Source organism: Salmo salar, chromosome 14 (assembly GCF_965601325.2).
Source record: "Salmo salar chromosome 14, fSalSal1, whole genome shotgun sequence".
Taxonomy (NCBI): domain Eukaryota; kingdom Metazoa; phylum Chordata; class Actinopteri; order Salmoniformes; family Salmonidae; genus Salmo; species Salmo salar.
Window position 1 is genome coordinate 81812790 of NC_138304.1, and position 26198 is coordinate 81838987.

The 26198-nt window shown below is 40.8% G+C and overlaps 1 protein-coding gene across 9 annotated transcripts in view; it reads right to left on the minus strand.

Annotated features, from left to right (window-relative positions):
- thrb (thyroid hormone receptor beta) overlaps window positions 1-25267 on the minus strand; it is a 129377-nt gene extending 104110 nt beyond the window's left edge. For 3 of the 9 annotated variants that reach the window (XM_014142425.3, XM_014142421.3, XM_045693589.2), the window contains exon 1: window positions 24999-25267. The gene's annotated coding sequence lies outside the window, so the exon portion shown is untranslated. Of the gene's footprint in view, window positions 1-23321; window positions 23526-24998 lie in introns of those variants that run through there. The other 6 variants (XM_014142427.3, XM_014142426.3, XM_045693593.2 and 3 more) reach the window with 3 other exon arrangements.
- Window positions 25268-26198: the final 931 nt, after the last annotated feature.

Consider the following 26198-nt stretch of genomic DNA (forward strand, 5'->3'; position numbering starts at 1 on the left):
TGTTTAACACCTGTTTGGTTACTACATGATTCCATATGTGTTATTTCATAGTTGTGATGTCTTCACTATTATTCTACAATGTAGAAAATAGTAAAAATAAAGAAAAACCCTTGAATGAGTTTGCAGGCCAATATACTTCTCTCAATCCTCTGCTTGAAGGGGAGGTCCAGATTTGAGAAAAGGGGTCGGCATCCCAAATGGCACCCTATTCCCTACAAAGTGCACCTAGGGCCCGGGTCAAAAGTAGTGCACTATATAGGGAATAGGGTGCAATTTGGGATGCTGATGGAATCCAGACAGTTCACATTAGGATAATAGATAACAGACAGGAGGACGTCAAAAGTTACCCTCCAGTAATTCAGGCCCTCAGCCTCAACAAAAACATGTTGTTTTCTTCTCCTCCGTCTCTTCCTTTAGATCAGGGCACATCTTTTGAGTGGTCCTTCAAATCAAATTACCTTGATGTGGCCTAATCTTTCTGTCTTTCTTTCTGCCTGTCTAACAACCTCTCTCTGAGGACACATACATAAACAGAGACTCCAGCAATCAGTTAGGTATACAGTGGTTTGTTTAGCCTGGATCTAGATATCTTTGTGCTGTCTTGCCAAATAGTGTTGTGCAGACGTGCTCCGACCACAATTTAATAAAAATGTGCGCACAGGAAAATAGATCATGCTGCAGGCAGCATAGAGAAGTAAAATACATGTTTATAACTGATCATTGATCGCATGGTGCAAGAATGAAAGAAATTAATTGATCATTGAATGTTATCGATGGACACAGCTCTGTAGAACCAAAACATACACTGACTATACCAAACATTAGGAACACCTTCCTAATACTGAGTTGCACCTCCCCCCTTTTTCCCTCAGAACAGCCTCAATTCGTCAGGGCATGGTCTCTACAAGGTGTCGAAAGCATTCCACAGGGATGCTGGCCCATGTTGACTCCAATGCTTCCCACAGCTGTGTCAAGTTAGCTGGATGTCCTTTGGGTGGTGGACCATTCTTGATACACACGGGAAACTGTTGAATGGAAAACCCGGCAGCACTGCAGTTCTTGACACAAACCCATGCGCCTGGCACCTACTACCATACCCTGTTCAAACACACTTTGACAATCCTTCTTTAACCGGTCTCCTCCCCTTCATCTGTAACACGTCCTGTTCACCCCACGTGTTACCTGTCCCAGACCTGCTGTTTTCAACTCTCTAGAGACAGCAGGAGCGGTAGAGATACTCTCAATGATCGGCTATGAAAAAGCCAACTGACATTTACTCTTGTGTTATTGACTTGTTGCACCCTCGACAACTGTGATTATTATTATTTGACCATGCTGGTCATTTATGAACATCTTGGCCATGTGCTGTTATAATCTCCACCCGGCACAGCCAGAAGAGGACTGGCCACCCCTCATAGCCTGGTTCCTCTCTAGGTTTCTTCCTAGGTTTTGGCCTTTCTAGGGAGTTTTTCCTAGCCACCGTGCTTCTACACCTGCATTGCTTGCTGTTTGGGGTTTTAGGCTGGGTTTCTGTACAGCACTTTGAGATATCAGCTGATGTAAGAAGGGCTATATAAATACATTTGATTTGATCTACACTGATTGAAGTGGATTTAACAAGTGACATCAATAATAAGCTTTTACCTGGATTCACCTGATCAGTGGATGTCATGGAAAGAGCAGGTGTTCTTTATGTTTTGTATTCTCAGTGTATAGCCTACAGCCAGCCTCTGCTCAACAAGCTCCAACTCAAGAATAAAACATTTGGGGGGGGATGCTGCAGTTCGAATGATATTATGCTAATATATTTGTAATGTACTCTATATGGCATGGTGCTCTGGTCAAAAGTAATGCACTATATGCTCAATAACCATCAATAGTGAAGGTATTAGCGTATTAAGGTATTAGTGTATTAGTAGATGGGAACAATGACACCAAGACACAATGACATAACAGTCCTGACAATCTTTCTGCCAGCGTAGTGGCCTCGTGGTCTTTCATAGAACGATGCATGCTAACACTTTGCCAACTGCTCCGAAAGGCCCAACTGAGGTCAATTAGTTTGTTCCAAAACAAATTCATCTGTTCCAAAACTTTCTCCGCTTGACTGTTTTCTTTCATTTGTTATCTGCTGAGAAATATGAAATGTGAAATATGTAAATAAGGACTATCAATCCCAAATGATTTAGCCTAGATTATAATATCCTTATACCAGAGGCTTCATGTACCCGTAGGTTTTATTTTAGGGCACACTGATGGCCAAAGTTCCTATCTTTGAGGGAATTATCCAAACAGGAAACAATATCTTCTAGAAGCTTATATTTCCAGTGTATAAATCTTATAAATCTCGTGTTGGCATGCATGATGCCCCAGCCTGATACCATTGTAAGTCCCAAATGGCACCCTATTCCCTACGCAGGAATAGGCTACCATTTGGGATGTAAACCAAGTTAATCAGTACTAGACAAGCAGCCCATTCATATGAAGTATCACAAGTGTCTGTATCGTTAGTGTTGGCCTGGCTGTGACGTCCTCTGAAGTCATTGTGGTGAAGGAGTGGCTAGGTACTTCGGGATAAGGGCTTCTGGCTGTGGGGGGGGCAATTACAAGTATCTCTCTCACGATGAAGTGCTTTCTTTTGCTACTCTTTATCCATATATCGCCCTCTCCCTATCACGTTCTCTTCCTCTCTTTTTCCACTCTCACCACCACTCACACTATCAGTATCCACAATGTGTTGTTTGCTGCCACTACGATGCAGTGTTTATGGAAACAGCACTGAGCATTTATAAAGGAGGGAGAGCGAGCCAGAGAGGGAGAGATATAGAGACAACAGAACGGCACCATCTCTCTCTTCACCAGGAAGTTGGCCCAGTGTACAGGACAGGAGTGTGTGGGGGTGGAAGTAGTATCACTGTTGATTATCATGGAAGCAATCAGTGAATGTCAAACAACCAGCTAGAGTTAAACACACACACAATCACTCACTCTGACTCAAAACATCTCCATGGACATGCTGTATGTCTGAGACCGCCCATGCAGTACATACATGTTAGTCATTTAGCAGACCCTCTTATCCAGAGACTTACAAGAGCAATTAGGGTTATGGCCTTGTTCAAGGGCACATCGATAGATTTTTCACCTAGTCAGCTTGGGGATTTGAACCAGAGACCTCTCGGTTACTGGCACAACGTTCTTAAACCACTGGGCTACCTGCCGCCAAAACATATATCACACTCTCAGTGTTACAACATGCTGTGGTTGAGATTTTGGCCATAAACTTCTCACTTCCTATAATGGGGAAAAGGAAGCCATGCGGCTGCCATGGGTGGTGATTAGTTGTGAGTGGGAGGATTCGGACAGCGGGAGGGGTTGACATTTAGTTCTCACTCCAAAACTCCTCTTGAAATATATCTCCCCCAGGACATTCTAATGTGTTCATCTCAGAGTACAGTATGTGCAACATGCAGACCTGGGTTCAATCCCTATTTGAGATATTTCAAATACTTTGAGCGATTGTGGACTGTTTTACATTTCTGTCATTTCAATAATTTAATTTGAATAAAAACCTTTAACCCATATGTCCCTGACTTTTCCTAAATAAGTGTATTTTATACTCTATCAGTACTTTGAAATACACTATATAAACAAAAGTATGTGGACACCGCTTCAAATTAGTGGATTCGGGTATTTCAGCCACACCAGTTGCTGACAGGCTCTCCCCCATTGAACTCTGAACGTTCGATGGAGTGATGAATCACGCTTCACCATCTGCCAGTCCGACGGACAAATCTGCGTTTGGTGATTGCCAGGAGAATGCTACCTGCCCCAATGCATAGAGCCAACTGTAAAGTTTGGTGGAGGAGGAGTAATGGTCTGGGGCTGTTTTTCATGATTCGGGCTAGGCCCCTTAGTTCCATTGAAGATAAATCTTAATGCTACAGCATACAATGACATTCTAGACGAATCTGTCCTTCCAACGTTGTGGCAACACTTTTGTCGAGATCGGTGTGGAAGTACTTGACTGGCATGCACAGAGCCCTGACAACTTCATCTAACACCTTTGGGATGAATTGGAACATTGACTGCGAGCCAGGCCTAATCGATCAACATCAATCCCCGACCTCACTAATGCTCGTGGCTGAATGGAAGCAAGTCACCACAGCAACGCTCCAACATCTAGTGGAAAGCCTTCCCAGAAGAGTGGGGGCTGTTATAGCAGTAAAGGATGGACAAACTCAATATTAATGACCATGATTTTGGAATGAGATGCTGGTGTCCACATACTTTTGGTCATGTAGTGTAAATATCATAAAAGACAAAAACTTTGAGTATTTCTACCTCAAAGCGCCATGACCATCAAAATGACTGTATGCATATTCAACCGTAGAATCTCCGGGCCGCAACAATTACCAATAGCTGCCAGTCTAATAAATCCCTTTAACATACAAAATCACAAAGAAACCATTAATATTTCATTTTGGATGTTCATAAAAAACATGATATTAAGACAATGTATTTCAAAAGAACAGAATAGCATGTTTTGAGTTAAATGTATTAGTGCTTAGTAGCCGAGGCGATATGGCTGACATCTCACGCTTATATTCCCCTGCTCTACCAAAGTCAACACATACACTGAGTATACCAAACATAAGGAACACCTAAGGCTGTTGCGTTGACCATATTAATCGCCACACCGGCGGTCACGAGTCATGACCGCAGTCAAATTCCACGTAACCGTTGGAGTCACAGTAATCTCCTCTTATGCACTCAGGACATGCATTGGTAGTACCCAACTCACTAACGATCATCAGGTCGCTAATGACCTGGTACTCAGGGCTCTATTGTCCCTCCATCAGGTCCCAATGGCCTGGTACTCAGGGCTCTATTGTCCCTCCATCAGGTCCCAATGGCCTGGTACTCAGGGCTCTATTGTCCCTCCATCAGGTCCCAATGTCCTGGTACTTAGGGCTCTATTGTCCCTCCATCAGGTCCCAATGGCCTGGTACTCAGGGCTCTATTGTGCCTCCATCAGGTCCCAATGTCCTAGTACTTAGGGCTCTATTGTCCCTCCATCAGGTCCCAATGGCCTGGTACTCAGGGCTCTATTGTGCCTCCATCAGGTCCCAATGTCCTGGTACTCAGGGCTCTATTGTTCCTCGAACCACTCTGACATCAATGCAAATGAAATCAAAAAGCACATAAAAAAGTATCATCAAAACAGAATCATGCTTTTAAAACTCATCTCACTGTGATTGATCAATTTGAAGACAGAAGTTCAACAACAGGTTGGAACTCAGTGGAAAACATGGTCTTTGTGGATGTTGTTTTAAATCCAATGAAATAGACAGCACTTTCTAAGGTGATGATCAATTCAGAACACCCATATGCATACGCATAGGGCTATATTCGGTATGAGCCCAAGCCCCCCAAAAAATACTTACCATAAATTCCGGACTATAAACCGCAACCTTTTTACCACGCTTTGAACCTCGCGGCTTAAACAATGACGCGGCTAATATATGGATTTTTCCCACTTTCCATTTTTTTTCTCTCCAAAAAAACACATTCTGTGACGTGCTCAGTTTTTTGGCGGCATGAAGCTTTCATTAGACCAATGAAATTGCCGAACGGGTTAAGGTCAAACAACTTTTTTGTTTACTGTTTAGATTAAATCGAGCGCTCTCAAACTTCCCATCATTCTGATTACGGTAATCATTTTGTCACCCTCATCATGGTAAAGACACGGGGAAATGCATATGATGCAGCTTTCAAGTTGAAGGCGATTGATCTGGCTGTTGGAAAAGGAAATAGAGCTGCTGCACGGGAGCTTGGTCTTAATGAGTCGATGATAAGACGTTGGAAACAGCAGCGTGAGGAATTGACTCAAAAAGTGCAAAAAGACAACTAAAGCTTACTGCATATTTTTTGTTGTTGTTGTTACAAGCCGTGTTTCGTTAAAGCTCTTTATTTTTGTTACAAGCCGTGTTTCGTTAAAGCCTATTTATTTTTGTTACAAGCCGTGTTTCGTTAAAGCCTGTGTAAAGTTCATTTGTTTCAATGTTCCGGTAGGCACCTGCGGCTTATTTATGTTCAAAATAATAATTTTTAAAAAATTCAGTGGGTGAGGCTTATATTCAGGTGCGCTTAATAGTCCGGAAATTACGGTAAATTAAAATGATTGTGCCATTACACAATACATAGCCTACCACATATTACGCATGCAGAAAAACATTTTTAAAAATGCAGAAAAACATTTTTTTTAAATGGTACATAATTGGTCTAAACTACACTCAAAAATGTAAGAAATTCTAGTAATGGCCTTTGAGTGTGGACTGTATTATTATGCATACTGAATAGACTGGTTACCTGAACCACACCTCAAAACAGTGGTGGATGGGTGGAGTGAACTAACTGGAGTAGCCTACCCAGCATGATTGAGAAACAAACAGGCGGGAAAGCAGCCTCCATTCGCTCCAAACTTTCTATTCATGAGTCTGGGAGAGAACATAAAGGCCTAGGCATTGATGTTGGTTCAGTGAATGATTGTACAGGGCGGCATACAGAGTTAGCCTACAATTACAGTTAATTTGTATTTGATTATGAATAGCCTAGTAATAGTAATTATATACATGTAAAAAATTCCCTATGTTTTGTTGTGAATATATGTTACTATCGATGTTCCCGAACAGATTTCACTTCCCAAATTAAGCAGTGGGTAGCTGCAGGAACAGGGTTAGAGAGTCCACGGCATACAGAGTTTGGGCGGAATATCATCTGTCACACAGCAAGAGGCTGCAAATTCCTCAAACAGTGGTTGAGGGGTGGAGGGAACTAACCGGAGAAGCCTGCCCAGCATGAGTGAAAAATGAACGAGGGAAAGCGGTCTCCATTCGCTATTCCAGTACATAAGGATGACATGACTTTTTTCCTCTGTTCCAGTTCCTCCACACGTAATAATAGACCATTCTAAATCAAACCCATTTTTACATATTAGTAAAGACAAGATTAAATAGAGAATAGTCTGATGGGTGAAAATATGATCACTTGAAGAGAGAGAACAGCGTGTGCAGCCTGAGGCAAGGAACAGAGGTCAAGCTTTTTTAGCGACTTTCTCAAGTCATCAATAGTCTCTAGTCGCATCATGCAGCCCATATATCTTTTGATTTCTAAGACATTCTAAGGTTTGTATCATTCACAACTAAAGTAGCCAAATAACTTTAAATCTAGCATATAGGACCTGTTTCTAGCATATAGGACCTGTTTCTAGCATATAGGACCTGTTTCTAGCATATAGGACCTGTTTCTAGCATATAGGACCTGTTTCAAATGATTACTTTTACACTCAACATAGCCACTTCATTATGCGCACTTGATCCGGAATGCGAAAAATGTCCTTTCTATTTTATTCAGCTAAGTTCAATTATATTCTTCTTACTATAAAATCATATAATATAAAATAATGCCACGGAACATATAAGCATATCTTGTCTGCTAACTGAACAAGCCTACAGTCTACGGCATGGCACATAGCCAGATAACATACAGTAGGCCAGATAACATACAGTAGGCCAGATAACATACAGTAAGCCAGATAACATACAGTAGGCCGGATAACATACAGTAGGCCGGATAACATACAGTAGGCCAGATAACATACAGTAGGCCAACTCATATTCTGTTCTTCTGAAATGCATTTTCTTCATATCATAATGTTTCTTTAGACCTGACTAAAATAAAAAGGATTTATTGTGATGGTGTATATTACATTGATTTATTAGACTTTATAAATTGTAGATGTTCCAAAAACACGCATCAGTGGCTTGTATGCATGGAGGCCTGGAGATGCTGTGTTTATGTTTAGCACCATCCCCCCTAAGAACAGCCTCAATTCGTCAGGGCATGGACTCTACAAGGTGTCGGAAGCATTCCACAGGGAGGCTGGCCCAATGTGTCCCACAGTTGTGTCAAGTTGGCTGGATGTCCTTTGGATGGTGGACCCATCTTAAAAAACACACAGCAAACTGTTGAGCGTGAAAAACTCAGCAACGTTGCAGTTCTTGACACAAAACGGTGCGCCTGGAACCTACTACCATACCCTGTTTAAAGGCACTTACATATTTTGTCTTGCCCATTCACCCTCTGTATGGCACAAATACACCATCCACATCTCAATTGTCTCAAGTCTTAAACATCCTTCTTTAATCTGTCTCCTCCCCTTCATCTACGCTGATTGAAGTGGATTTAACAAGTGACATCAATAGGGGATCACACCTGGATTCAGATGTGGAAAGAGTAGCTGTTCTTAATGTTTTGTATTTTACAGTAAGGATGTTATGGAACATAAAAGAATAAAATAGAAAGGATATTTTTCAATGACTATTGCTGATTGTCGCCAGTACTCATATGAGGAACGTGTGAGCCGTGGTTATTCTAGTTATATTTTGAAACAGAGCCCATCCGCGCAATTTTGAGAGTTGTTTGGCAAAACTAGGTTCATTAGAAACTTTAGAATCTCCTCAATCAAAACGTCTGGCCTGAACGGACTGTTTGCTAAGCTCCGTTCCCTTCTTGTCAATGGATGCTGCACTGGCCATCATTCTTTTCATTCTCAATTTTTAAATTGACAATATTATCAATTGTATCTTAAGGCCACATCTATTATATGTGTGAAATTGGTTTCAACATCGTTTGGTGTCGTGAGGTTTCTTATTACTTATTTTAACGTAATAATGCATTTAGCAATTGGAATATAGCATTGAAATTTACACAAGTGAAATATTAAAATGGTCAGAATGACCGTCATGGCCATTCTAGCAGTTATGGAATTCTGGCTATCCGAGTGTTAAGTATTTGAAATTAGTTCAAATATTATTCGAACCCAGGTCTGCAATGTGCAGGATTGGCAGCCAAGCATTGCAGAAAGAGAGCTCTTCCAGCCAATATTGACCACTGTCGTTGCAAGGAGCTTTACTGTCTTTATACTGCGTGGTTGCTAAACAGTTGCTTCTGACAGCTGCGAGTAGAACCCCGGTCAGCCAATCAGCTTACAGCACACCACAGTTCATCCAGCAAATGAGCAGATGGAATTTGGCTCAGAGTTGCATGTTGTACTGTATTATGGAGGTCATGGCTGCTTCTCTGCCCCCCTATTCCCTTAGCCAAGAGCCTCAACTCCTCCATGAAGTTAAACGCAGACTAGAGTTTTTGAAATGAACCTTCGACTAGCTATGTAGTCGATTCTTAAAAAAGTTATTTTTAAACCTTTACCGTGCACCCCTACCTATGTTTGTCCTCTTCTGTTGCATGCCTGTCTCTGAAATCCATACTTTTTAATCAAACGTTAATCAATTACAACCACCGACTTTTTCCTAGTTTCCGTCCCTCTAAGATGGCAAATCAGCGCGAATGCGCATGTAGCAATTTAATCTCCGATTACGTAGTGATGGTAATGTACAGTGCCTTGCAAAAGCATTCAGACCCTTGGGATTTCTTCCCATTTTATTGTTACAAAGTGGGATTAAAATATATTGAATACATTTTTTTGCCAACAATCTACACAAAATACAGTAATGTCAGTAAAAAACAACAAAAACTAAAATATAGTCGTTGCATAAGTATTTAGCTCCCTAAATCAATACATGTTAGAAACCCCTTTGGCATTGATTACACCTATGAGTCTTCTTGGGTCTATAAGAGTCTATGAGAGCTTTGCACACCTGGATTGTGAAATATTTGCCCATTATTGTTTTAAATTCTTCAAGCTCTGTCAAGATACTTAAAGAATTTTAAGTTGTCATAGATTTTCAAGCAGATTTAAGTCAAAACTGTAACTTGGCCACTCAGGAACATTCACAGTCTTCCTGGTAAGCAACACCAACTGAGATTTGGCCTTGTGTTGTAGGTTATTGCCCTGCTGAAAGGTGAATTCCTCTCCCAGTCTCTGGAGGAAAGCAGACTGAAGCAGATTTTCCTCTAAGATTTTGCCTGTTCTTAGCTCCATGCCGTTTCTTTTTATCCTGAAAAACTCCCCAGTTTTCGCTGATGTCAAGCATACCCCGACCATGACGCAGCCACCACCATGCTTGAAAATAAGGAGGCAGTTACTCAGTGATTTGTTGGATTTTAACCAAACATAAGACTTAGCATTTATGGCCAAAAAGTGCATTCCTTTGCTGTGATTTTTTTTGTAGTATTACTTTACTGCCTTGTTGCATACAAGACGTTTGGAAAATTTTTATTCTGTAAATTTGTATCTTCTTTTCACTCTGTCATTTAGGTCACTTGTGGAGTGACTACAATGTTGTTGATCCATCCTCAGTTTTCTACCATCACAGATATTGAACTCTGTAGCTGTTTTAAAAACAACAATGGCCTCATGGTGACATCCCTGACCAGTTTCATTCCTGTCTTGGAGCTAATTTCACAAGGGTGATCTTGTGTCTGGGTGGTTTAAATATAATCCGCAGGATAATTATTAACTTGACCATGCTTAAAAGAGATATTTAATGTCTGCTTAGTTACTGTTACCCATCTATCAATCCCTGCCTTTTTTCATTTTACCCCACCACACCTCACTAATTGGAGTAAACTAATGGACAACAACACTTAGGCTTCTACTTAAAGCTACATACTATATTCATTTTATGGACTAGGGCTGACCCCATTTAGTCGACTATTCGATTGTTTGGTCAATAAGCTGTTGGTCGACTGAGATTTCTTTAGTCAAGCAGTAGCAAAAAATAAATAACCTATCTGATTCGAGGCTGTCTGAGTGGACTGATCTATTGTGGAGGCAATGGGGATGGCACAGTCCTCCAGTCCAAGACGTGCTACTGAAATTGTTTATGGTTATATTATGTAAGAACAATGGTGCAACACAAATAAAGAAAATATTTTAGGACAAATGCGCTTTCTCCCACGTTGGATAATGGTCGCTGTCCGCGGTTCTGAAACACATCACTGTGCTGTTTAATTGGTGCCTTTTTCTAGACCATGTTGCTATGTGCATAATAGCAAAGTTACCCATAATATTGGTGTTCAAAACAATGCGGGGGAGGCAAAATCAGAGTTAACTATGAAATAACACATATGGAATCACGTAGAAACCCCCAAAAATGTTTCTTCACATATTTAATATTCTTCAAAGTAGCCACCCTCTGCCTTGGTGACATCTTTCCACACTCTTGGCATTCTCTCAACCAGCTTCATAAGGAATGCTTTCCAACAGTCTTGAAGGTGTTCCTACATATGCTGAGCACTTGATGACTGCTTTTCCTTCACTCTGTGGTCCAACTCATCCCAAACCATCTCAATTGGGTTGAGGTCGGGTGATTGTGGAGGCCAGGTCATCTGATGCAGCACTCCATCACTTTCCTTCTCGGTCAAATAGCCCTTGCACAGCCTGGAGGTGTGTGGAAAAATAAATTATAGTCCCAATAACTGCAAACCAGATGGGATGGCGTATCGCTGCAGAATGTTGTGGTAGCCATGCTGGTTAAGTGTTCCTTGAATTCTAAATAAATCACAGACAGTGTCACCAGCAAAGCACCCCCACACCATCACACCTCCATGGTGAGTGCCACACATGCGGAGATCATGTGTTCACCTTCTCTGCGTCTCACAAAGACACAGCGGTTGGAACCAAATATCTCAAATTTGGACTCATCAGACCAAAAGGACAGATTTCCACCGGTCTAATGTCCATTGCTCGTGTTTCTTGGCCCAAGAAAGTGTCTTCTTATTGGTGTCCTTCAGTAGTGGTTTCTTTGCAGCAATTTGACCATGAAGGCCTGATTTACACAGTCTCCTCTGAACAGTTGATGTTGAGATGTGTCTGTTACTGAAACTCTGTGAAGCATTTATTTGGGCTGAAACCTGAGGTGCAGTCAACTCTAATGAACTTATCCTCTGCAGCAGAGGTAACTCTATGTCTTCCTTTCCTGTGGCGGTCCTCATGAGAGCCAGTTTCATCATAGCGCTTGGTGGTTTTTGCGACTGCTCTTGAAGAAACTTTCCGGATTGACTGACCTTCATGTCTTAAAGTAATGATGGGCTGTCGTTTCTCTTTGCTTATTTGACCTGTTCTTGCCATAATATGGACTTGGACTTTTACCAAATAGGGCTATCTTCTGTATATCACCCCTACCTTGTCACAACACAACTGATTGGCTCAAACGCATTAAGAAGGAAAGAAATTCCACAAATTAACAAGGCGCACCTGTTAATTGAAATGCATTTCAGGATACTACCTCACGAAGCTGGTTGAGACAATGTCAAGAGTGTGCAAAGCTGTCATCAAGGCAAAGGGTGGCTACTTTGAAGAATCTTTTTGGTTACTTTATGACTCCATATGTGTTATTTCATAGTTTTGATGTCTTCACTATTATTCTACAATGTAGAAAATAGTAAAAAGAAAGAAAAACCCTGGAATGAGTAGGTGTGTCTAAACCTTTGACTGGTACTGTATATGCCACTACTACAAGTGCCATGGTAATGTATGTCACTACAACTACAACTTCAGGAACAGAAATGAGAAGGGTGAATCAGGTCTTAGCAGTTCAATCAACAAGGCCTCACCACTATACAGATGTAGGATCTTCATTTGAGCCAGTTTGCTACAACAGGAAATGTGAATTATTAGGTGGATTATAATTTATTTACATTTTCATAAGGGAAAATCAAGTCTGAAATGTCTAAGTGGAAATCCAAATGCATTGCAGGAAAGTTCTCCTGCAACAGGGTGATCAAATTAAGAATCCTACATCTGTACACCTTCCAGACCACATCACATCAGTTGGTACAGTAAGTTGTAAAGAAAACAAACCAGAAATGCAATAATTATTATGTTCAAACATGTACCAGGCTTGCAGAAAGAAGAAGACGTGTTTGTGTTTGGGCAAAGCTCTCTCTTCAGCATTTTTCTGTGATCTTGATAACATGTAAGAATCATTAAGATGATCCTGAGAACATCTGGGTTGACTGAGGTTGTGCTAAACCATTGCATATGCTTGCGTTGTGTCCCAAATAGCACCCTATTCTCTACATAGGGCTATGTCAAAAGTAGTGCACTATGGGCCCATTTGGGAATAGGGTGCCATTTGGGACGTAACCTTGGTGCTGCTGTCGGTAGTCAAGAGGCCAAGCTGCCACTTCGCTGCCAAGCTGCACATTTTGTCCAGGATTGACACACAAACACCACAAGACAATTTCATTACTCAGCTGTCAAGTCGTCTTTCTCATGCCGTCCTTTCCTCATACAGCTGTATTCTGTTCTAGGCATGTGTTGTGTGTGTTCTGTTCTTTACAGCACCAGACATGCCTTTGTTGCGTCATCTGACACCGTGCAGAAACCGACGACCATTAAACTATGCCGTTCATTTAACACAAGAAAACATAAATTCTTTAAAACATCTTGTATCTTCCAAACCGTGGCTCAACTCCCCTGCTGTATGCCATCCAAACCCTCCCGGGGGCCTGTATGCACATCAGACCTGGATCCAAATATCATTCGAAATCATTTGAAATACTTTATCTGGGCTTGAATGAGCTTGCCTGGCACAATGGAACCAATAGAATAGTCAAGAAAAGTTTAAACCCCACCTATTTGCCACTTCAGGCAGACTAGAGAACATTTTAGAAAGTATATAAAATATTTGAAATAGTATTTGAACACAGGTCTGTGGCACATCAGGAGACATCTCCCAGAGAGGAGATGGACCAGGTACAACTCCTTCTGGGGCATTCTGTGGGCTCATCCATCCTAACATACCAACCCGATGCTACCTGTAGTGGCCTGCCTGTCTGTTTGCCATCTGGCCAATGTCTATTTTCTGCAACATTCATAAACTCCCCTATAAGCACGTTAAGGAAAAAACAACCCCACTGAGCTAAACAGAGGAGCCTCTGTGGAGAAGTGCTGAATCTGGTGGATAATACTTACTCTCCTGCTGGAGTAAACAATGTGTATCTACCTGACCTATTATATAATCGGATCGCTTACCGCTTCAAGAGATTCATGTGATTAATGATCACACCATTCCAAAATACTGTACTAACTCTTCCTTTACCTCACAGGAACACATACAAAGGATTTGCAGCCATGAGTGGTTTGCATTCAGTGGTTGCGTCCCAAATGGCACCCTATTCCCTATATAGTGCACTACTTTTGACCGGGGCCCATAACCTAACAAGTATCTCTGCTTTCCTAAGCAAGATCATCACACGGTAGGTTAAGGTTTAGCCCTGGATTCAAACCAACACAGATTTAACAACCTGCACACAGCATTAGACTTGTAGCCCTTTCCTGCAGTCAAATGACTAAACACCCTCTAGTGTGCTCATGGGTGGAATATTATACATATTTTTCAGCATTTCAAAATGAATAAACAGTTTTTTTTTTACAAAAAAATACAAATCAGGTGTGTATATGTCAAACGGTCTTGTTATATTTTAGTCTTCTGTGATGTATATAACGTGTAATATTGAGATGCAAACTCAAAATGTAATACATTTCAACTCTATATCTGACATTGTACATAGTGTCTTCTTTTTTTTAAGCCCATAACCACGTGTGAGGTGTATCCTTTTGTTTCAAAGTAGATTTGTTTAAGATTACCAATAAACACTCTCTGTGACCCTAATTTAGCCCACTGCATTAAAAGCTGTTGGCTGATAACAATGCCAATGTCAGCTGGAGCAGAAATCACCTTCTAAAGTCAATTTGTTTGAATCCCAGCCTCTATGTTAACTTCTTTGGGATAGGGGGCAGTATTTTCACGGCCGGATAAAAAAAAACGTACCCGATTTAATCTAGTTACTACTCCTGCCCAGAAACTAGAATATGCATATAATTAGTAGATTTGGATAGAAAACACGCTGAAGTTTCTAAAACTGTTTGAATGGTGTTTGTGAGTATAACAGAACTCATATGGCAGGCCAAAACCTGAGAAGATTCCATGCAGGCAGTGCCCTGTCTGACAATTTGTTGTCCTTCTGTTGCATCTCTATCGAAAATACAGCATCTGTGCTGTAACGTGACACTTTCTAAGGCTTCCATTGGCTCTCTAAAGCCGCCAGAAAGTGGAATGGGGTGTCTGCTGTCTCTGGGCAAAGTATAGGAGCAGAGTTTGTAAGTGGTCAGCCTGGGGACAGTGAGACTGGAGATGCGCGGTCACGAGAACTCGCCATGTTTTTCTTTCTCTCTTTGAATGAATACAACGTTGCCCGGTTGGAATATTATTGCTATTTTACGAGAAAAATAGCATAAAAATTGATTTTAAACAGCGTTTGACATGCTTCTAAGTACGGTAATGGAATATTTTGAATTTTTTTTTCACGAAATGCGCTCGCACGTTACCCTTCGGATAGTGACCTGAACGCACGAACAAAACGGAGGTATTTGGATATAACTATGGATTATTTGGAACCAAAACAACATTTGTTGTTGAAGTAGAAGTTCTGGGAGTGCATTCTGACGAAGAACAGCAAAGGTAATCCAATTTTTCTAATAGTAATTCTGAGTTTAGGTGACCCCGAAGTTGGCGGATGTCAAAATAGCTAGCCGTGATGGCCGAGCTATCTACTCAGAATATTGCAAAATGTGCTTTTGCCGAAAAGCTATTTTAAAATCGGACATAGCGATTGCATAAAGGAGTTCTGTATCTATAATTCTTAAAATAATTGTTATGTATTTTGTCAACGTTTATCATGAGTAATTACGTAAATTCACCGGAAGTTTTCGGTGGGTATGCTAGTTCTGAACATCACATGCTAATGTAAAAAGCTGTTTTTTGATATAAATATGAACTTGATTGAACAAAACATGCATGTATTGTATAACAATGTCCTAGGAGTGTCATCTGATGAAGATCAAAGGTTAGTGCTGCATTTAGCTGTGTTTTTTTTTACATATATGCTTGCTTGGAAAATGGCTGTGTGATTATTTGTGTCTATGTGCTCTCCTAACATAATCTAATATTTTGCTTTCGCTGTAAAGCCTTTTTGAAATTGGACAATGTAGAGAGAGAGAGAGAGAATTTTAGCTCGCTCAAAGATGTGAGATAACAGTTCTGTCCCAAATGATACCCTATTCCCTTTAAGGTGCACTATTTTTGACCAAGGCCCATAAGGGGTTTGTACTTTTCGGACTATTCCATAGGTTCCATTTTGCCAGGCAAGATCATGAAGTATTTGAAGGAAACAAATAGTATTTGAACCCAGGTCTGAGCAGACCTAGAAGGGAGACCTTGAGCCCTTACAACAACTCCGAGGTGGCATGGAGCAGGGTGTAGTGGTATTCATCAACTGATTACTGACATGGAGAAGCCAAAACTCGGGCCGCAGAACTCTGAATAGAACATACGAGTCTGGTCTGACCCGTAATAGCTCATGAAATGTTTGTGTATGTAGGGTGAGATACTGCAAGTAAGAGAATTAAACTATGACTTTCATGAAGAGTGACTGGCCTAACATGTAGAGCAGGATGGAGAAAGCATGGACGGACAGACACAACAATCATTTACTGTTGGTTGAGGAGATAATGTATGGAGATACTATATAGTGCTCTACATTTGATAGAGCCCTATGGGCCCTTTGGGACACAGACACTGTAGGCTTTAATGGGATGGGAATTTGAGGGTGGTAATAGTTGAGTTTTTCAACAGTGCAGGAGTTATATGTTTGAACTTGGCTGTGCCGTTAAAATGAATCATAGCTTTTAAAAAGACGTGCTGCAAATCTCATGCCCTATCCAGCCTTTAGACAGTTGGTCTATTCCATAAGGTTTGACCAACACACAGCAAGTATTTTTTGTCATAATGCAAGGTTTGAGCAAGTTTCTTTTTATTCAACGCTTCTTTCCAAATGGCTTAGGGTTACTTTGTTCACTGGAGGAAAACGAAAGATGGCAACCACTGAAAACAACCCTGGGTCTAACTGGCAAGCCTCACTTACAATATAGCCTAGGCTTATCTAGTAAAACTATTCCTTTGCTTTGAGACTCTCAAAACAATTTATACGATTTAAAACCACGCAATCCTTTTTTTCTTTCCTTCAGTCCAATTTTTTTTGCTTTAAAAAAGGTAGCCAGGCAGTCTGCCCCTTCATGGAAATAAAACACATGCAATTCATGGAAGAAGAAGAAAAAAAAATCAACAAGGAACCAAAAGTACACCACTACGCCATGGGCTTTGTTCGGAAGAAGCCCATGGCCTCTGGAAGACATAATCAAACTGGCATGTTGTTTGATAAACCTGCTCCCTTTTGGAGTACCACGTGTGTGACTTAAGGTACCACAGTGTCCCATAGGACTGGTCAGAAGTAGTGCGCTATATAGGGAATAGGATCAACACTGACAACTCTCCTATACCCAGCACTGTATCTACAAGCTGACAGTATCTACTCAACCCTTCAAATCAAACAATCACCACTACAAATACTCAAATCAAACAATTTCCACAACATTGATGCATTTAAATCCAAGCAATAAATAATCACAACCATGATTCAATATTAATATTGTTATTTGAAGCTCTTGTATTGAACAGTAAGAAATTCCCAGACTCATGAGGGCAAAAGCAGGAAATCCTGAATCCTCCAACGAAGATGAAGAAAACCAGAGAATTTGGGGAAAGTTACCAGAATTTTGCAGTCAAAGCTGGAATAACAACCAACCATGTAGCACACAATTTGCTCCATCTCGGTTTTCCCCTCAATAAAACAGGATTAGGCTAAACGGTGTGCTACACTCAAATTGCTCCTGACAGAAGACATGCAGAGTTTGAAAGGGCAGACATTTTAAGACACCTCTTGGTAGCACACCATGCAAATCCGTACAAATCCAATAACGTTGATAAAGTTAGTTATCACATTAAAGTCAAAGAATGAAGTCTGCATCCCAAATGGAGTCCTATTCCCTATATTGTTAACTACTTTTGACCAGAGCCCCATGGGTCAATGTTCTGTCCTTAGGTTATCCGTAGAAGCAGTGGAACATTGAGAAACGTTTAGTAGTGACATTATCTGACAGTAGATCCCTTCCTACTTTCTATGGCTTCCACACTATCTACCCCTACATAGTACACTACTTTTGAACAAAGCATTGACGCACCCTATGGCAGTGGACAGCTAGTACAGAAATACCAAAATACCTTAGGTATTCTCATTAGAGAATATGAATATAGGCTAACTTCTACTCACTGTAGATATGAAAAGTATTTTGAAATGAAGAGTACTCTAAAATCCACAAACTGTTTCTAATCACGTTCAGTTTCCAGCTTTGGTCAAGAACTGTACAGTGCCTTTGGAAAGTATTCAGACCCCTTGACTTTTCCCACATTTTGTTACGTTACAGCCTTAAATAAATAAAAAAAATCTTCAGCAATCCACACACAATACCCAATAATGCAGGCTAACCTCGGTCGTCAGTTGAACAGTGTTTCCTCCAACACATTGGTGCAGCTGGCTTCCGGGTTAAGCGGGCGAGTGTTAAGAAGCACGGTTTGGCGGGTCTTGTTTCGGAGGATGGGTATCTCCACCTTTGTCTCTCCCGATCCCATTGGGGAGTCGAAACGATGACAAGATCATAACTGGATCGCAATTGGATATCACAAAATTAGGGAGAAAAAAAGAACAAAAACCTGTACAGCTCATTTAGCAAAAAGCACTAAAACAGAGGACTTCATATTGCAGATAGATTGTGGCTTCAATTATTGTAATTTTCTGCATCATTTCCAATCCCCCACATATATTTTTTTGTAAATATACAGTACTAGTCAAGTTTGGACACACCTACTCATTCAAGGGTTTTTCTTTATTTTTACTATTTTCTACATTGTAGAATAATAGTGAAGACATCAAAACTATGAAAAAACACATAAGGAATCATGTAGTAACCAAAAAAAGTGATTAAAAAAAAAAAATCAACATTTATTTTATATTTTATATTCTTCAAAGAAGTCACCCTTTGCCTTGAAAGCTTTGAACCCTCTTGGCATTCTCTCAACCAGCTTCATGAGGAATGCTTTTTCAACCATTTTGAAGGAGTTCCTACATATGCTGAGCACTTGTTGGCTGCTTTTCCTTCACTCTGTGGTCCAACTCATCCCAAACCATCTCAATTAGGTTGAGGTCAGGTGATTGTGGAGGCCATGTCATCTGATGCAGCACTCCATCACTCTCCTTCTTGGTCAAATAGCCCTTACACAGCCTGGAGGTGTGTTGGGTCATTGTCCTGTTGAAAAACAAATGACAGTCCCACTAACTGCAAACCAGATGGAATGGTGTATCTGTGATAGCCATGCTGGTTAACTGTGCCTTGAATTCTAAATAGATCACTGACAGTGTCACCAGCAAAGCCCCCCCAAACCATCACCCCTCCTCCATACTTCATAGTGGGAACCACACATACGGAGATCATCTGTTCACCTACTCTGCGTCTCACAAAGACACAGCGGTTGGAACCAAAAATATCAAATTTGGACTCATCAGACCAAAAGGACAAATTTCCACCGGTCTAATGTCCATTGCTCGTGTTTCTCGGCCCAAGCAAGTCCATTCTTCTTATTGGTGTCCTTTAGTAGTGGTTTCTCTGCAGCAATTTGACCATGAAGGCCTGATTTACTCCTCTGAACAGTTGATGTTGAGATGTGTCTGTTACATGAACTCTGCGAAGCATTAATTTGGGCTGCAATCTGAGGTGCAGTCAACTCCAATGAACTTATCCTCTGCAGCAGAGGTAACTCTGGGTCTTTCTTTCCTGTGGCGGTCCTTATGAGAGCCAGTATCATCATAGCGTTTGATGGTTTTCGCGACTGCACTTAAAGAAACTTTCAGTTCTTGAAATGTTATGGATTGACTGATATCTTAAAAGTAATGATGGACTGTCATTTCTCTTTGCTTATTTGACCTGTTCTTGCCATAATATGGACTTGGAATTTTACCAAATAGGGCTATCTTTTGTATACCCCCACTACCTTGTCACAACACAACTGATTGGCTCAAACGCATTAACCTGTTAGGGCTAGGGGGCAGTATTGACACGGCTGGATAAAAAACATACCCGATTTAATCTGGTTACCACTCCTACCCAGTAACTAGAATATGCATATACTTATTACATATGGATAGAAAACACCCTAAATTTTCTAAAACTGTTTGAATGGTGTCTGTGAGTATAACAGAACTCAAATGGCAGGTCAAAACCTGAGAGATTCCTTTACAGGAAGTGGCCTGTCTGACCATTTCTTGAACTTCTTTTCCATCTCTATCATTTACTAAGGATCTCTGCTCTAACGTGACACTTCCCACGTCGTCCATAGGCGCTCAGAGCCCGGGAAAAAACAGAATGTCGTCATTCCAGCCCCAGGCTGAAACACATTATCGCCTTTCTCAAGTGGCCGATCAAGGGACACTGGCTTATGCGCGTGACCCCGACCGCCCCCGCCTTTGGGATTTTTTTCCTCTGTTTGCCGAAAAGGAGATTCCCTGTCGGAATATTATCGCTTTTCTACGAGAAAAGTGTCGTAAAAATTGATTTTAAACAGCGGTTGACATGCTTCGAAGTACGGTAATGGAATATTTAGAATTTTATTGTCACGAATTGCGCCATGCGCGCGACACTTCTTTACTATTTCGGATAGTGTCTGGAACGCACGAACAAAACGCCGCTATTCGGATATAACGATGGATTATTTTGGACCAAACCAACATTTGTTATTGAAGTAGCAGTCCTGGGTGTGCATTCTGACGAAGACAACAAAAGGTAATCAAACTTTTATAATAGTAAATATGATTATGGTGAGTGCTAAACTTGCCGGGTGTCTAAATAGCGAGCCCGTGATGCCTGGGCTATGTACTTAGAATATTGCAAAATGTGCTTTCACCAAAAAGCTATTTTAAAATCGGACATATCGAGTGCATAGAGGAGGTCTGTATCTATAATTCTTAAAATAATTGTTATGCTTTTTGTGAACGTTTATCGTGAGTAATTTAGTAAAATGTTAGCGAATTCCCCGGAAGTTTGCGGGGGGTATGCTAGTTCTGAACGTCACATGCTAATGTAAAAAGCTGGTTTTTGATATAAATATGAACTTGATTGAACAAAACATGCATGTATTGTATAACATAATGTCCTAGGGTTGTCATCTGATGAAGATCATCAAAGGTGAGTGCTGCATTTAGCTGTCTTCTGGGTTTTGGTGACATTATATGCTGGCTTGAAAAATGGGTGTCTGATTATTTCTGGCTTGGTACTCTGCTGACATAATCTAATGTTTTGCTTTCGTTGTAAAGCCTTTTTGAAATCTGACAGTGTGGTTAGATTAACGAGAGTCTTGTCTTTAAATGGCTGTAAAATAGTCATATGTTTGAGAAATTGAAGTAATAGGATTTTTAAGGTTTTGAAAATCGCGCCACAGGCTGGCAGTGGCTGTTACGTAGGTGGGACGCAAGCGTCCCACCTAGCCCGTAGAGGTTAAGGAAAGAAATTCCACAAATTAACAGGGCACACCTGTTAATTGAAATGCATTCTAGGTGACTACCTCATGAAGCTGGTTGAGAGAATGCCAAGAGTGTGCAAAGGAGTCAAAGGCAAACGGTGGCTACATTGACGAATCTCAAATATATTTTGATTTGTTTAACTATTTTTTTGGTTACTACATGATTCCATATGTGTGATTTCATAGTTTTGACATCGTCACTATTATTCTACAATTTAGAAAATAAAGAAAAACCCCGGAATGAGTAGGTGTGTCCAAACTTTTGACTGGTACTGTATATTATTTTGTAAAAATATATTTCTTTTAATATATGTTCCTTTATTATTTTCCCCTAACCCTACCACCCCTCCCCTAATTGGAATAAACTAATGGACAACAATACTTAGTCTTCTACTTTCAGCTTATACATACATTTGACGGCCAGTATATTTTACATGAGTTATCTTTTGTTCGTTTTTAGTCCCAGCCGTTAGCTAACCTCAATTTAAGGATATCATTAAATTTAACATGCATTTACTGTTGTTGAAAAAAACGACCAAATTGGTTTTAATAAAATTCTATTAAAAACTTGAATGATACACACTGTCCTGGTTTTATGGTGAGAACGTCCGTGCAATGCAACTTCTGGAGACGTGTGAATGCGAAGATGACCCCAATATTTATATAAAACATTATATTTGGGAGCAGTATAAGGTTGAGTGCTCATTCTCCTCCTCTCTTTATATTGGATATTTTTCCAGCTACTGTGAAAAGTTAGAATGTGTGTAAAATCCTCCATAGTCTGTATTGTTTTAATATTATATGCCCACAATGTGCAATTATGGTGCCTGTAACTGTATTTAGCCTATTTAAAACAAGTCATTGTTTTGTTTAGAATTTGATTTGAATTATTCACACGGTTTTTAGGCCTTATCAATAATTGCAAAAATGCAAAAATGCAATTTACAGTAGGCCTAGACCCTACATCAGTGTGAATGCTATTGAAGCCATGCAATTACTTAGAACAATGTGGACTGCAAACTGGTTCAAGTTAACATATCTAGTAAAGATGGGATGGGTCGACATTTTGTTATTTAATTTCTGTAAGCTGTTTAACAAACTATAATGGCCTAACATTGGAGTTGATTCCAAGGCAATACATACATCACTTGAAGCAACCACATATTTAGCCATCGAGCACGTTCCGATTGGCCAGTGAGGGGCCAAACCTCAACAAACCCACAACTGGTTTATTAATCAAAACCCAGCCCTTTCACGCCACCGCCAGCACTGTGCTGATCATTTTTGGTGGTGAAAATAGCACAAATATTTTGGACACACCCCCATACCTATAGTGCTACCACCAGTGCTTAGATTTACGATTGTGTTATGTTTGTTAATCGATTACAAATGACATGACACCCCCTTGACTAAATAAAAAAATACTAACCCCTCCCCCTGCATGAAATTGAAAAAGCATGACCCTCCCCCATTTTCCTCCGGGTAACAATTGTGTACATTTCGACCAGTCCCTTATCAGAAGTTATCCTGCAAGTCCACTGATAGTACAGGCCAACCGAGGACATTCAAAAGTATGCTTTCATGCCGTGTCAAACTAACAACCTCGAAGTTTCAATAGCCTGAATACAGAACCCTGGCAGATCAGAAAGGATTGGACATTTAGGTAATCCAGTGGCTATCAGACATCCACTGCAGGCGTGCTTCGGTGCTTTCAATAGGGCTACATTAGGATATAGCCCGGTTAATTTACACTAGGGCTAACTCGTGTCACAAATTATCCTAATGTATATTTAATCGATGTAGGTGTTGTAAGTCTACTCGTACCGTCAGGTCAGCTTTTGATTTCTTCACCAGTTCGTAAATTGACTTCAATTTTCACACGGCATCGCTGTGAAGGCTGTCGTCTGACCTGAAATACCCCCAGCCAGAACGGCAGAATCCATGAGAGCGGAGAATTCTGATACATGTCCTGAAACTCTATCTACGGCAACGCTGGAAGGACAATTTCATTCTGAGGCACGTTGATACGAGGTTGCAGAACATGTTTATCAGATCCACGTGACGTAATATTGTAACCATTCCAACAAAATATGGTTACATTGTAACTACCCACAGTGGTAAGAGGTTTAATTCACTTTCCACAACGGAAAAAAACGCATTTACAGCACTTTGTAGTCTATTTAGGCTAAGAATGAGTGATGGTGCAACGTTATAGCCTAAAATAATGATTAAGTTACAGGGGCAATATATTGGCTACTTCCAAACATGACTGATATGCCTTCAATGGGCTATTAGACGACCTGCACAGTGCCCAATCAAAACCCCACCTATCAGCCATGAGAAGCTACGTTATCTCAACGATGAGAGCAACCATCTATTTCCTCCTTACCTTGCATAACATTTCCTCACCCCTTTAACATCTCTAGACTTCCCGTGTTGTGCCATAGGCCTAGGCCTAAATGACGTATTTATTTTCCATATAAAAGGTCTGTGCCTTATATAGGTCAGTGTCTCCAATGACAAATAGCTTACTGTTAGGCTACTTCATGCATAACTTATTTATATGATTCAAGAACGAATGACTCATACATATTGGATATTCATTTGGACATTTGAAATTCAGCATTGATTGTGATTGGCAACATATTTCTTATTTATATTTCTCGTGTTTTTGTTAAAGCTTATATTATTTTTAGTACTACATTGATATTGATTACTGCGTTGTTGGGTTAGAGCTTGCAAGAAAGGCATTTCCCTTGTACATTTAAACTTGAAACGCGTAATATTTTCTCTTACAAGACAGTTTTAATAGCCCAATAACAAGGCCTATTAACGTACACAAAGCCATTCTTAACCCATTATTAATTATTCATTCTGCATCTACCAAGTTGTTAGGCGAGCATTGGCTATTTTATTTTGCCTACTTAGACAATAGCCTGCATGACAAAGTTTTGTTAATATTTGGGGCAGGCTATCCAGATGTTCTGAACAGCGCATTTGAATTATAAAGCGCCCCGGTCTGTGTGTGTCTAAAGACAGACCGGCAACAAATTATAATCCATATAACGTTATAAATACTTGTTGACTGGCCAATGGCATGCAGCAGTTGTAATTCTGATGCAAACTGTAGCCTACACAAAAAAATATTCGAAATGCACACCTAGATTAATCTGCCGATTCTGCCCCAAAATTATTTCACATCCGCCCACATTATAAAACCTTGATTTCAGACCGCCATTAGCCTGAACAACAAACACCAACTCAAGAGATCGTATAAAAAAAACTATTCGACAAAAGTAGACAATAGTCAGGCAAAGGGAGTGTTTCTTTTCGACAAACGGATGAACAGTCTAGCGACTTCTGGAACGTCTACAAACGGACGTAATTTTTTCAACAGCATCTTTTCCCTGCACCGAAATATTGATGTTTCAAAGAACACAACAATTGGACAACATACTACATACGCAGCAAAGAATAACACCAAAAAATGGGGCAACATACCACATACGCAGGTCGGCACACAGAAATGCTATTTTCCGACACTCCGCCGGTGCATTCCTCTCTTACTGAGTTTGTGCGGATGTAGTCGGTGTTTGTTGTACCTGCGAGCGGGATGGAACAGATGCAACGCTTGCCCTGGAATGACCCGACGAAGCTGAGTATGCGAGAAAGTCTGGGCTGACCAACTTCAACATGGACCCGGGAAAACGAAGTGTAGCCTACTGACAACTGCAGCGCTCGGATTGATCGCTATGGGGAATCAGAGAGCTGTTGTTTGAATCCCTGTCAGCCAGGAAACAAACCAAGCATCACCCAGTGGTGGTTGGTGCCATTTAAGATGAGGGAGGATTATTCTTTTTTTCATGAGCATGGCCTTATTTCTATTACAGCATAGTGGGTGACTGTCATTCATATTCCAATCACCCAGCTCAATGTAACATTGATAGATTATTATTATTATTATGATGATATTTTTATTTAACATTTTTTTCTTCCCAATTTCATGGTATCCAATTGGCAGTTAGTCTTGTCTCATCGCTGCAACTCCCGTACGAACTCGGGAGAGGCGAAGGTCGAGAGCCATGCGTCCTCCGAAACACAACCCAACCAAGCCACACTGCTTCTTGACACAGTTCCCGCTTAACCCGGAAGCCAGCCACACCAATGTGTCGGAGGAAACACCGTACACCTGGCGACCGTGTCAGCGTGCATGCGCCCGGCCCGCCACGGGAGTCGCTAGAGCGCGATGGGGCAAGGACATCCCTGCCAGCCAAACCCTCACCTAACCTGGACGATTCTTGGCCAATTGTGTGCCGCCCCATGGGTCTCCCGGTCGCGGCCGTCTCTCAACAGAGCCTGGACTCTAACCAGGATCTCTAGGGACACAGCTAGCAACTGCGATGCAGTGCCTTAGACCACTGCGCAACTCTGGAGGCCAACATCGATAGATTCAAACTACTACTTGATACTCACATTTGCCCTATACCTTTCATGAGGTTGCTACAACCTAGCCTATGAATGAAAGTTTACAATGTAGGTGCACACAGGTCGAAAGAAAAAATTGACACAGTGACACATTCAATACCGCCTTGCACACTCTTGCATGCTTCTAGCTGATCTAGGGTGTAATCATTAGTCCAACAGTTGCAAATGAGAGTTTCAGTTGGACAAATTGTTCCGTTTTTCTTCCATTTAAGAAAC